This window comes from Anser cygnoides, chromosome 21, assembly GCF_040182565.1.
Source record: "Anser cygnoides isolate HZ-2024a breed goose chromosome 21, Taihu_goose_T2T_genome, whole genome shotgun sequence".
Classification (NCBI taxonomy): Eukaryota; Metazoa; Chordata; class Aves; order Anseriformes; family Anatidae; genus Anser; species Anser cygnoides.
The window spans coordinates 9,053,601-9,066,934 of record NC_089893.1 but is presented as its reverse complement, the minus strand read 5'-3'; the positions used below and the strand labels follow the sequence as shown (position 1 = coordinate 9,066,934).

Sequence of the window (13,334 nt, the reverse complement as noted above, 5' to 3'; positions counted from 1 at the left end):
CGAGGGGGTCCTGCGTACAAAACGCTCTTTTTGGTGCAGCCCAAGCACAAAGCGAGAGATTCACTTGTGCTGAGAGGGAAAGTCAACGCGATTTGAGTCCTCTGGCTCCACTTGTAGGAAAATCTTCTCTTGAGCACAGAGAATCCAAACGTGCTCAACAGGTTAGACTTGGGGTCAGGCAGAGAAATATCCTATATATCCTACTGGGCCAGAGACAGAGCATGACACAAGGCTGTCACTCGCCCTTCCCCACAGGTGGGGCAGCCCCTGGTCCCCGTGCTGACGGATGGGCACACACCACCCGCCTTCCAAAGGACACCACGCGCCACCATTGTGATCAATAATGTATTATTCCCTGGTTTGTGTCTTCGTGTTTATTATGTGTAAATAGGGATTTACAGTGATCTGCATGCGTTCGTTTAACGCGGCTGACACCCAGTGCGTGAGATCTGCCAGCCACCCTCTCAGGACCTTCGGAAAAATGAAACGATGCTTCCCTGACAAAGCCACCTTCGTGAGTGAAATGGGGAAAGAAAGAAAAAAATGAAATAGAACAAGGACAAAGTAGAGAGATCAAAGACATAGCATGTGTGTGGAACAGAAAACATAGCAAGAAAGCCAGTGCTGGGATTCGGAGTCATGCCAGCATTGTTGTGAAGGGAACATTAAACAGCGCTCTGATCTCGAGTCCGAGGTGCTACTTCTAGGAGGAAGAGGTTGGGGTGGGGGAAGAAACTTTTCCTTGAAAGGCATTGGCACACCTATGCAAAGTTCCTTCCTGTTTTATCTTCAGCACAGAAGAGCAGAACAGACACATATCACCCTTTGCAGTTAAAATGAAAAAAAATAAAGAAGTCTTTTATCCCAAATCCATTTATCTGAAGAAATAAATTCCGCTGCTGCCTGCAGCCAGTCACTATTTTCCAGGTGGATAGCTTTCTTGCTGGAAAAATGAGCAGAGCAATCAAGATAATTTGCTAATTCATTTCATACAGTTTTTTTTTTTGAAGTCTAAATTGCAAGCTAAAACAAACCCAAGTAGCCTAGTGTTTTGTGTCAACATTTTGTTCACCAAATATCAAAGTAATGCCGAAATTCTAAAGCAAGTTGCTCATAGCGGGATCTGAAAACGCCCACCTCCAGAAGCTCTGCAGAGCTTCCCAGAGGAAAGCAGCACCGTGGTTGCACCTAGCAGCCCGCAGTGCCTGAAGGTCTCACGGCCCCGTCCCAGCAGCACCGCTCTGGTGCCTTTGCCCGACTCGATGCCAGCGCGCAGCACGCTCATCCTGGGACATCTGGGGGAGGTGAAGGGGTGACACCGCTCCCACCCTCCAGCTGAAGCCACCAGCCAAAATGCAGCTGCTTGGCTCATCCAAGACATTGTTCTCGGTCACAGAAACCTTCAGGTGCAGACCCGCAAGGTGCGAGCAGCCGCTGTGCGCAGGTTATCCCAGTACGCCCAACGCCTGTGCCTTTCCTAAGCATCCACTCAAGCTCAGCTTGGTATTTCCATTTCAAGAGAAGGAAACGCATACCTCCACACCATAAATAAGCCTCCAAGCCAAACATCATTCCTCCCAGCTCTGCCAAAAACTCCTTGTGCAGCCTCATGTGTGGTTATTTGCTCATAGCCTAGCTGGGAAAGAGCAGCTGCAGCATTCCCCTGCCTCCGAGAGGAGGCAGGAACCTCAGGTTTTAGCATGCACGAGGCATCCCGAAGCACTGCTGGGCTCCTGTGCGCTGTGAAACAGCTGCCACGTTCCACCTCAGGACTTCTGCAACTCAGCAAAAAAGGAGCCCTTGCACAAAAATAGATAAATACTCTAAATACTGTAGAAAACAGACCGGCACCCATTGGTCAACAGCTGCCTGCTGCTTCGGCATTGCCCCTCGCTAGAAGGGGCTGCATTAGAGGAAGCAATGATCATCACCATTAAATGCCTTGATGGAAGTCAGGCATCTGGTTTTTGGCATTTAGTTGATGAAACAAATAAGGGTGCTTCTGGCAAACACAGAGGGAACAACCACAATGCGATCGGAGAAGCTGGAGAGGCTCCAGCTTCCCTAATAGCCCTCCTCCTCTCTGCCAGCTCTGGGGCTTTCCACGGGCGAGTCCTGCAGCACATCAGGCCACTCGTCACCCCCAGTGCCATTTTTCAGGAAGGCAAATCCCCTCCGGAAGGCAATTCAGCCCTCCTGGGGTGGGAGGAGATCTCCACCAGAGAACGACAAGCACACAGAGAGGAGCAGCCCCCCGGCCACGCACCCCCCCTGCAATCTGCTAAGAAAAACTACGGCTGTCCAAGACACGCTCGCTGCCTGAGGAACCTTCTCCAGCTGCAGGTGTCCCCTGGGGGACTCTGCTGTCACCTGCTGCAAGGACAGAAGGCAGAACACCTCCATCTCGACGCGAGGCACCTCATTGCTCCATTACCTGTCATCCCTCCCATCACTCACGTCTCAGAGACGCATCCCTACCCAGCGCAATCAGTTTGCATAAGCCACCAAACGGGGCCATTCCACCCATTTAAAGAGGTGTACAGCCTCAGAGGTGTTCATTTAACATATTTCTGCCTTCTAGATAGCTTTTACTTTTCACTAAACTGAAAGCACAGTACAATATATGTGACTGATTAGGCTGTGTAATACAGTTCCTGCACATTTAGATTAGGAATGATTATGACTTAAATAAAATAGCTGAGCACAATTCTTATTGCCATCTATTTCCTCCCCCCCACCCTCTTCCAAACACAAGACAGCAAGTGCAGAGCAAGTCTAGAGGCAGGAGAAAGATGCCAGGATCCTGCTCTTGCTCTACATCTTGTGTGAGAGCATTCGAGGCCCAGGAGCACCGAACAGGAAAAGCATTTAATTAGCGTCAAGACTGCATCTTTCACCTAAACATTCCTTGAACATCCTCCCAGAGAAGCCACTTTTCTGCAGCGAGGGGGTACCCGCAGCCCTACGGCCCTCCTGGGTGTTCCAGCACAAGAACCATTTGGGGAAGGAGGAGGCAAATGCTTCCTAGCAGCTGGCAGCTTCCCAGCAAACATCCAGAAACTGGGTGCTGCAACCCCGCATCGTACCGGGCTGGAGAAAACCTGCCCTGGGCTGCAGGATGCTACACCACAGCATCCCAAAACCTATATCCTTAAAGTAGGTATTCACAGCTAGCTTCTATGTCTGAACTTTTTATGCCTGACCCTAGTACCTTCCTGCTCTCTGGCCCACCGACAAAAGGAAGGAAAAAGGCAGGCACTGCCTGTTGCAGACAGGGTGCTCCCTCCATGTCCCCAGAGAGCCACCCACAGCCTCCCCCAAGGGAGGAGATGGGGGCTTCGGACACCTGTACCCATCAGACTTTCAAGTGCTGGCAGCTGCCCCACATTGCAGCTATGCTAACCCTGAGGGAACAGCAAGGTCCTGAGCAAATTTAGGGCTAGATTATAGCCTGGCTGACTGCTACTAACCTGCTGAAATGAAGGTCGGCGCTGGTACTTCAGGGTGTGATTTTGTTCCATTTATTTCTTGATAGGAAAGTGATGGAGAGTGTAATTACTGCTGTACTACTGCTCACAAGTTGCAAATGTCCTAGCCCAGGAAACTAAAGAAGCGCTGTAGGAAGGAGGAAGAGAGGGAAAGAGGGGTGTGGGGCTGCCCTTGCCAGCTCCCCCTCTGCAGAGGGAAGGGAAAGGAAAGGAAGGGTTACCCCCTGCCTCCAGCAACTCATGCGTGGGAGATGCTGGAGGGGGCACACAGCACCTGGCTGCTGGGGTCCTCTTGGTTATAGACACCAGCATCCACAGCCTGCTCTCAGCTGTGCTGGTGCAAGCCTGCCAGCAGTACACCTTGCATCTTCCACACCCTCATCCCTCAGCCTGCTTGACGCCTCGCTGCTTTGTTCCACACCTCAGCCCAGCACACACCCTACAACACTGCTCCTGCAGGGTGTAAGCACAGGGGCCACGCAGCTGGGTCCCACTCTGAAACCCCCCAAACCCACCACCAGCCCCTCCCTGGTCAACTAAAGCAGCTCCAGCAGAACTCAGCCAAAGCCTGGCTCTCACCTCCCGGCTACTGCACAGCACAAACTCCTAAGCGAGCCTCCAGGCTCAGGAAAACCAAAGCCACCTGCTCCGAGCAGCAAAAAGAGGTCCAGGAACCTCCAGCAGAACAAAGGCTGCTTGAGCTGCTCCTGCTGGCATTGCCCTTTACTGCCCCATGGACCAGCTCCCAGCGCACACCTACACCAGGCCACAAAAACCTGAATTACTGAGCAGGCACCGTCAGCACGAGCCACAAAGAGAAAAACCTGGCTAGAAAAGCTGCTTCCGCTCTGGTCGCTCATGGACACACCAAAATAACCACAGATACATTGAATAACTCTGCAGAGAAGAGGTTATCATGCAATACCTACCCTCCAGTGTGAGGTCATCATGCAATGCAGGTCTTGGGCTCTCATCTCATCTCTGCTCCTCACAGCACCAAAATATTGCCCCAAATAACAGCCCTAGTGTCCCCAGCACCAGAACGCTGCAGGAGGAGCAGGAAGACGGAGCCGCCTGTGGGCTCTCATTAGCTGAGTGCCAGCACCTGGGTCTAACGAGCACCTCCGCGCATCCTACCAGAACCTTCCACCCCCCTGCGTCATTTTGGGATGCAGCACCACCTGCCCAGGGGCACTGCCTCCTTGTGCCCTTCCTGTGCACCCAAACACCCCCTGCACCCCATCATCTGCTGGAAGTGTTGAATGGTGCTGGGGCAGCCCTGGGGACGATGCCCATGGCCCCAGGAGAGATTTCCCTAAATCTGGAATCTGGGACCACACACTACCCCACGCAGCAGAGACGTTTGCTTCCAAGGAGGCTTCCCTTCCCTTCCACTAGCCCTTCCCTTCCCTTCCCTTCCCTTCCCTTCCCTTCCCTTCCCTTCCCTTCCCTTCCCTTCCCTTCCCTTCCCTTCCCTTCCCTTCCCTTCCCTTCCCTTCCCTTCCCTTCCCTTCCCTTCCCTTCCCTTCCCTTCCCTTCCCTTCCCTTCCCTTCCCTTCCCTTCCCTTCCCTTCCCTTCCCTTCCCTTCCCTTCCCTTCCCTTCCCTTCCCTTCCCTTCCCTTCCCTTCCCTTCCCTTCCCTTCCCTTCCCTTCCCTTCCCTTCCCTTCCCTTCCCTTCCCTTCCCTTCCCTTCCCTTCCCTTCCCTTCCCTTCCCTTCCCTTCCCTTCCCTTCCCTTCCCCTTGTATAAAAATGAAGGGACAGATAAATTGAGATTTATGGAATGCCAGAAGAACTGTTTCTCCCCCCCCTCAATTTTTTATTTTTTTTTCCCCTCCTGCAGCAATTGTTTGAAGGCTGCAGATGGAGCGCTGAGAGCAGCTGGGATCTCCTTGGAGAGAGATTCAGTAACAGCAGGCTGGAGGGGTGAGGATGTGTGTGTGTGTGTGTGTGTACAGCACCACCATGGCAGGACCCACCGAGGCAGATGATTGCTAATTTTCCTGTTCTTTGTGTCCATCTTACCCAGCAGTGACCTTCCTCATCCTTCTGCAGGTAGCACCTGAGCGTGGTCCAACCCAGTTTTGGCCATTCGAGCAAGGAATACAGCTCCGTGCATGGGGCTGTGTATTTCTAACACTGTGTACTGGAAATCTAAGGGACACCGGGAGTGCTGGTGCCCTCTTGATGCCAGCTCCCACAGGGTTTTCTGAGGATGCCAGGCACAAATGGTAGTCCCTCACCGTGCTTCTGTCCTGCACGTACGGGGGATTCCCACTGAGAACTCTGCAACCCGTCACTGCATCCACCTTCCTGGTCCTAATTCTGGAGCCGGTGTGCCCATGTGTCTGAGCACCCTTTCACAAAACCCTTTGTCCCTGGCCAACATCGGTGTCGGTGCCAGCACTGTGGATGCGTGCCAGCAGCTCCCGTGGCATTGCCCACAGGTGCCCCAGCCCCGCGTGGCACCGCTCTGGCTGTGAGCACAGGTTTGAGCAGCTGCACGATGGCAAAGTTGAGATCAGTTACCCCAAAAACTCCTCCAGCAGGTCTCAGCTCTTTGAGGGAGTAAATAAAACTCTCATTTTTCTCCACCTCAGCTGTTTCATCTTGTCTTGGTCTTTCTTCTTTCACTCACTCTCATTTTTTAAGGATGGCAATTTTTTTCAGAAGGGTTTTGCCTATTTTTTTATTCTCCTATTTCCTCCCCCAGACTGTCTAAATTTAGCTGTCACTTTACACTTAGCTCAGTGTCATTTGCCCACATCTCTACAGGTTCCAGAGTTTGCAAATAAAAGCCTTGCCAGTGCAGACAGTGCTGCTTACACACTTCTGGGAGCAAGCACCCTTCTGCAAAGCAGAGACCTGGGGTTCTTACGGGGCCGAGAGAGGGACCGTGGTCTCCAAGCTACCATTACCACAGCCCCATAACTTCACATCCTCCAGCATCCCGCTGTGCAAACAGCCTCTGCATGCAGCAAGAGCGCAGACGCACGCCCCGTGCCCATGCCAGGGATGCCTGCAGAGGACAGCACGGACACGACCACGTCCCTGTGCCTGGATGCAGGCACACACAGGGGAATATGTCCGGCACATGCTCCTGGCTGCACATACACGACACTGCCTCTATGGGCAATACCTACTGCCATTTCCATGAAGCGTGTACCTGTAGTCAGACACGCACTGCTTACATGGCAAGTGGCCACAAACACAGGAATAAATCTATTTCATGAACATGCTCCTTGTTCAGTCCCTGGTTTCTGCCTTTGCTGGGAGTCACAAGCTCTTATTGCATTATCACACTGTATTTTCTATATTGCTTTTAAGCTGTTCACTGGCTTCACTTTCCTGTGGTTGTCTTACACCCCCCAAACCCCATCTCTCTCTGTAGTTTCTCCTTTTTGTGTCACCACTCAGTGATGGGAAGCTATGTTTAATATCACATTTTTCCTTCCAAACATGCAAATGCCCAGAACGGACCTGAAAACCGGTGACTTCTGACCAAAGCAACGTGATTAGGAAATGCAGATTTCCTTCTCCCTGAAGTAGCAGTGATTGGAGTCAGGTTCGTGTCACCTCCGCAGACTGGCTCTGTCAAGCAACTGCCTTCAACGTTTCTTTTGCAGAAGTCTCATTGATTGATTGCTCCCTGCCCTCGCGGTGATGCTGCTGTCACGCCAGCCCGCTCTTGCCAGCCTGAGGATTATGGCAGCAGGGTTCAGCCCACGCCAGCCTGAGGCTTGTCGCTCAGCTGAAATCTCCTACCTTGCGGTGCAGATCTGCAGCACGAGCAAAGTGACAAGTTTGAGCTGCCGTCAGCAGAGGAGCCGCCAGTCTCATCTGAATAACGGTGCCCAAGTTTAGTTTTTAATTAAGCCCTTGTGGGTTCCTTGAAAGGTTGGCGATGACACAGTCGCCTCTGAAGCTGGCCCGGGGAGACATCCGGAGCCGGCACCAAAGCGTGCCTCCTCCTCCTCCCAACGTGAAAGCGGGATCCTGCGAAAGGGACGAGTTCTGCAGAGGAGCAGAAAGGGGTTTCTGTGACTCTGGGGGATGCCAGGAGGAAGCCCGGCTCCTGCTGTGCCTTGGCTGTGGCGAGGAGCTCATGGCCCTGCCTGCGGAGACGTCGTCCCCACGCTGGCCGTCCCTTCAGGGTATCGCAGCCACGAGTGCCATGCTTCATCTTGGATTTATCGCTGCGGTCTCCGCAGATGCTGACAGGGGAGTGCTCTCCCTTGCATTTACGCCGCAGGATACACAGCTGTCAACTATCCTAAATTAATAACCCACAGCTACTGTCCAATAAGTCCTAATATGCCCCTACCCATGTAAATCCTAACAGTAAACGTGCAGCTTCCCCTCCCCATCCTGCCCCACAATATTATATTTTAGTACTGACTGGAAGATTTCCATCAAACAATATAAACGCATTTGTCATAACTCTTCACAGTGGCTGGTCTTCTCCGAGGAAACAATTGAGAAGGAGCGATGTTTAATTCCCAGTTCAGTGGGATTCACAGCGTTGTGTTACTCGAGCTTTGTTTCCTGCATGCTTCCTTATCTGTTTTCTTTCTTTTTAGGTTGGAAAATCCCCCAAGCGCGAACATTTCTACCTGGATTGGACTCACCTCTAAATGAAATAAAAAACTCATAGTTTTGAACTGTTTGATCAAAAAATTCAAACCAAATGATGACAAAGGATTTTTTTTTTAATTTTATTTTTCTATTTTTTTAAGAAGGGATTCTGCATAGGGAGAATGCTTTTTCTCCAGTTCAAACGAGATGAAGACTGTCCATTTTCCCTACCAGTACTATTGCCATCTTAACACGAGGGTAAATACATGGGGAAAGTGGGGAGAACCAGGTTCTTGGCCAGGAAAATGAGACATGAGGGCCCCCTGGGAGGAAGCATCACAGAATTAGCACAGGAAAGGGGAAGCACAGCAGAGCCTGAGGGGTGCTGCTGCTCGTAGAGAAAGCATCAAAAAACAGAACCCATTGCCTAGTGGCAGTTTGGGTGATGAAGATGGACAGAGGAGGAGGAAGGCTTCTGCACTGCACTGACAAAGGATGGGTGAAGGGCTGCCTGAACACCGCGTGTAAGCGATCTGCAGCCGCTGGTGGCCGTGGCTGGTGTCCCTGCTGCGACATCCCGCACCTCTCACCCCAGCCCTGTGGCACTCCCCGGCCTCCCCCGCTGACAAAGCCACCCCGTGCAGCCTCAGCAAGCCTTGCAGGGACCGCGTGGGGTGGGAACTGACCCCCAGCACCACCTCCGGGGCTGTGGCCGCCGTCACAAAGCCCGAGAGCGCTCCTCCAGCACCTCACGCTTTGAAGAGCTCTCGGCATGGTGCACGGGTTCGGGTCAAGCACCCTCACTTCCCACCTGTCCCTTCGCTCCTCGGAGGGGACTCCGGCTGGTCTCATCCTCCGCCAGATCTCTCAGTGTCTTTTTTCATTCCTACTTCTCCTGTGCCTCCAGCCAACCATTTTAAGGGGCAGATCAGAGGATGCAAAAAAAGGCCTAAATCCTGTTATTATTTACACACCGCCACTACAAGAAGTTAAAAAAAGGAGAGGCTCAGGTGTATTTTTTTCAAAAGAAACTATGAGTTGTTTTTTTTAGAAACAGAAATAAATAGCAAACTGCTTGTATGTCCTTTCTATTTGCTCCCTGGCTCTGCAGAACGCAAAGGTTATGTTTTCCAAATTTTCTCTGCCACATTAAAGACCAAATAGTCAATAGGAAAGAAAGCGGAGCTCCTCGCTTCATGCCGTGACTCCAGGAGCTGGGGCCTTTAGAAAAGCAATAAGAATCACGGGACGGATGCTCTTGAGTATTGGCAAGATTTGTGAGTAAGTACAGAACTTTATGGGCCTTGAGATCCATTTGTCTTAGGATCCTTCAAAGGGGACTTTTTGTTATCCTAAATATAACTTGCTTCTTTTTTGGAGTACTTTTTCATCAGGCAGGCTCAGCTTGGCTTGTGCTAAAGCCTGGGCACAGGGCACTGCTGTACATACGCCCTCCCACACTGACAGGGCAGATCTGGAGATCTGTCCCTCTGCTTTCTGTGGCTGTAAATGGACACCCAGCGATGCCCAGACGCATGTGTCTTTGTGCGGGGCTCACAGCCACAGCTCTCTGCATGCCCCAGAGCTGTTTCTGTTCCCTTTCTCCTGCAGTGGGCCAAGTGCACAGAAGAAGGGCTCCAACCCCAGGGGATGCAGCTCTTGGGATCCTTCCAGCAGGGAGCAGATGGCGACTGCACATGAGCGTTTCAGACATCACTGCGATTATGGATGGGCTCACCTTAAGAAAACAGAGAAACCCATTTGTCGTCCTCCTCAAACCCGTGTCTGTTCTCCCAGCTGACACAAATCAGCCTTCCCTCGTCGGCATGCACAAACCCCCATCGCTTCGGCTCTTTGCAAGCCTGAAGGTGAGCACGCTGCAGGGAGGATCCCAAACATCACCCTATTACTGCCAGGCACCGCGCTGGTGACTCAGGCCATGCTCTTCTACAGGGGTCCTGTGCAGTCCTGCCCAGCTCTGCAGTCCCACCAGACCCTCACCCCATGGGGACTGCTCCCGCAGGCAGCCCACGACCACCTCGCCAGCCACCCCGGCCTTTCATTAGGAACCAAAGCCATTCCCTTCACCCACTGCTCGCTCTTATTTCCGCTGCCTTTCAGCAGGGAGAGATTTAGGATCCATTCCCTTGTTTAGTAACATCCATTTGTAACAGCGGGATCACTGGGGAGCAGTCAATAAGCGCTACGCCGGCCCATCCCTGCTAACTGTGCAGCAGTTTGTGCAGAATATGAAATATATATGGCTGCCTTCACCTAATCTAAAACTGTATCAAATGGCTCTTAACCTTGCCCGAATGAATTCAATTTGGCTACCGGATGCGGATCCAATTCCTTGGGCTAGAACAGAAAAATCACTTACTAACGCAGTGCTCCCAAGGGACTGGCTTCTGAAAGAAAACTCTGAGAGATTTCCAGTTCGCTAATCCCGTGATAGCTCACGCAAGACAAATCTGGAATGATGAGGTCTTTTCGTCAAACACAAGCAAACTCCAGGAAACATGGGAAGAGCATTACAAGTGCATCGGGGTGGGGGGTTGTTGGCAAAGCTCAGGGGAGAAGCGACGTGCTAGGAGAGAACATTGCATGGGCACAGGACAGCGAGGTGGCACAGGAGGATCTTTGCGTCTGTGCTGAGATTTGGCAAGAGAACTGGAGAGAACAGGGTGATGGGGAAGCAGACTTCTCACAGGTGAGGGGGACAAAGCGTGAGAGCCCCAGCGAGGTTGCTGACTGGGGTGGGCAGGAATGGAGAGCTGTCCTCAGCACGCCCAGACAGCTGCCTTGGCTTGGGAGACAGCAAAAGCATCACATCCCTTCGTGCTTTCCCAACTCATCCCAACACACAGCTCTCTGTCCCTCTCTCACAAATAGTGCCAGCCACCAGGTCCTGATGGCAATTCCAGCTCAGAGAGGACCTGCCCCAGGCCTGCTGTCCAGCGGTGAGGAGCTGCTGCTCCCCCAGATCCTGTGCCACAGTCCCTCCTACCCACCCTCATCACAAGTGTAGTTCTGCCCCTCCATGTGGCTCTCCATTAACCTCATTCAGATCTTGCCTCTTCCTTCCTTTTATCCCACTGGTTGGCCTGGGGTGCAGGCAGCTATGGAAAACCCCATGACTAGCATCCCTCTGTGGGCACACCTGCCTCTTGCTGGCGAGGGGTGCTCCAGGCGATGCTTTCCTCTCCAGCATCCCTCTCCCCCATGCCAGGACCTTGGCAGGCAGGAGCCAGCACCGCGGTTTGATTTCCCCGGGCTCGGGAAGCACCGCACAAGCTGAGCCGCGCTATTGACTCTGCTCGCCGTTAATTGAATTGTCTTGTACTACACTTTGTTTAAGCCGATGAGCGATGGCTCCCACTCGAGTATCCGGCTTGTGGTGAAATAAGGTCAGAGACAACATGCTCATTGTCAACCCCCTGGCCTCCCAAAAAGCTGGGGGGGCCCACTGTCAGGTGCTGGCAGGAATCGATGGCTCTTTTCTCCCCGTGTCTCCCCATCCATGCAGCGATGCTCGGGCGCTAAGCTGGGATGGCTGCAGTGGGGATGTGACGGTGGCGAGGAGGAAGGGCACAGAGAGCTGTTGCACGGCAGGAGGAAGGAAGGAGGTGGCTAAGGGGAAAAGCAAGGAACAGCTTCATTTCTCCAAGGCGGGCTGCCCCCTCGGCACAGCTGGGCTGTAGCTGGGCCGCTGCCGCGCGGCGCTGTGGCTAATGAGGCATCTGCTCCGTCTGACAGGCGGCATCTGCTGCCGCTCGCCTCCTCCTGCCAAGCTCCCAGCCGCCGCCGCGCGGGGCTCACCCTCGCTCCCGGCCAGGTGCTGCCATCCAAAGCCACCTGCGCTGCCCCGGGCATCCCCGCAGCCGGACAGGCAGAGAGGGGAATGCTGCCGCTGTCGAGGGAGCGAACACGGCAGACCCTCCAGGGAGAGGCGGCGGGCGACTTCACTCCAAAACATACCCATGTCCCCCTCTAATTGTTAGTACTGAGCCACAAAATGCTATGTTTACAGTCTCTCCTTTTATGTTTTCTCCCTGTTTACTGTCACTTTGAGTGGGTGGCTGGGGCTGCGGTTAAAATACAGCATTCAATTAATGCGGGAGCCCCGGGCGGCGTGGGGGCGATGCTCTTGCAGCCAGGGGAGGGGGCACCCACTGAGCGCTGGCTCCTCACCGAGCTCAGACTTGGCAGCTCAGCCACGGACGGAGCGAAAGCAAAACCCGAGAATGGAGCAATCTGGAGACGAGCAGAAAATCTGGATTCGGATCTGGCTGCTGTAAACCAGAGCAAGGCCCTGGGAAAATGGGCTTTTCCTTGGCAAAAAGGGGTCTCTTTAGTAGCGGAGTCTCCTCCCTGCTGTGTTTGGGGGCTCTGTGGTGCAGGCCAAGTAAAGAAGTTGCCAGGTTTTGTCAGTAAGATGGAGGTTAGCCATTATTTTTTTGATGGGAACCTGTTTCAGTGCTGCCGGAACCTGCTGTCCTCTTCTGAGCCACAGAAGCCCCTTGCTAAGGGATACTAAATTATAAAGGCAAAAAGCTTTAAATCAAAGTCTTGATCGCTCCTGGTCACCGATGACCCCGCAAGTGCTTTTGTAATCACAGAAGTGGAAATTCAGTATCTAAATCAAATCCCAGTTAATTAAATTCCCAGTCGACACTCGATATTTTCGCCTCATTCATTTCCTGACCTGCACGGCTGTGCAACCGTGCTGTGGTGCACGGGGGCCAGAGGAAGCTGCAGCACAGGACGTGGGTAGGGTGTTGGGGCCAGTGGCTGCACTGGGCTCCCTGTGCCTGCACCCAAAAGGGGGGTCCGAAATCCGCTCATGAAGTTCATTAGGCACTGAGAGATTCATCAGAAGTGAGGCGAAACGGGCAACATAAATCCAAGGGCAGTTTGAGCATCTTATCTGAACAGCAGCGCTCCTGCTTCATTTTTGCCGTCTTTAATGAAAAAATATGTGTTTCAGGGAGATACTGGCATGTCATTAAAAGTAACGGAGTGAATAATGCTGAGATAACTGGGTCAGACGAGTGCTGGGTGTAAAGCCAAAAGGACCAACTTGATTTCCATACGGGAACACAGGACATCTGGGCTTTGCTCCAGGCTCTGCGACTGAGGCTCTTGACTCTGGATGAGGAGTTGCTGTCCCTGTTCTGCCTCAGTTTCCCCACTTACACAGCAGCACTCCTTCCCATTGATACCATTTAATTACTCAGCTCAGCCTTTCATAGGCAACAAGTAGGACCTAAG

The 13,334-nt window shown here is 52.7% G+C and overlaps 1 protein-coding gene across 5 annotated transcripts in view; it reads right to left on the bottom strand.

The window, feature by feature from the left end:
* KIRREL3 (kirre like nephrin family adhesion molecule 3) overlaps positions 1-13,334 on the bottom strand; it is a 317,031-nt gene that overhangs the window by 117,345 nt on the left and 186,352 nt on the right. Inside the window, exon 1 of one of the 5 annotated variants that reach the window (XM_013188637.3) lies at positions 4,418-4,544. The exons of the other annotated variants lie outside the window; for them this stretch is intronic. The gene's annotated coding sequence lies outside the window, so the exon portion shown is untranslated. Of the gene's footprint in view, positions 1-4,417; positions 4,545-13,334 lie in introns of those variants that run through there. 5 annotated transcript variants of the gene reach the window in all.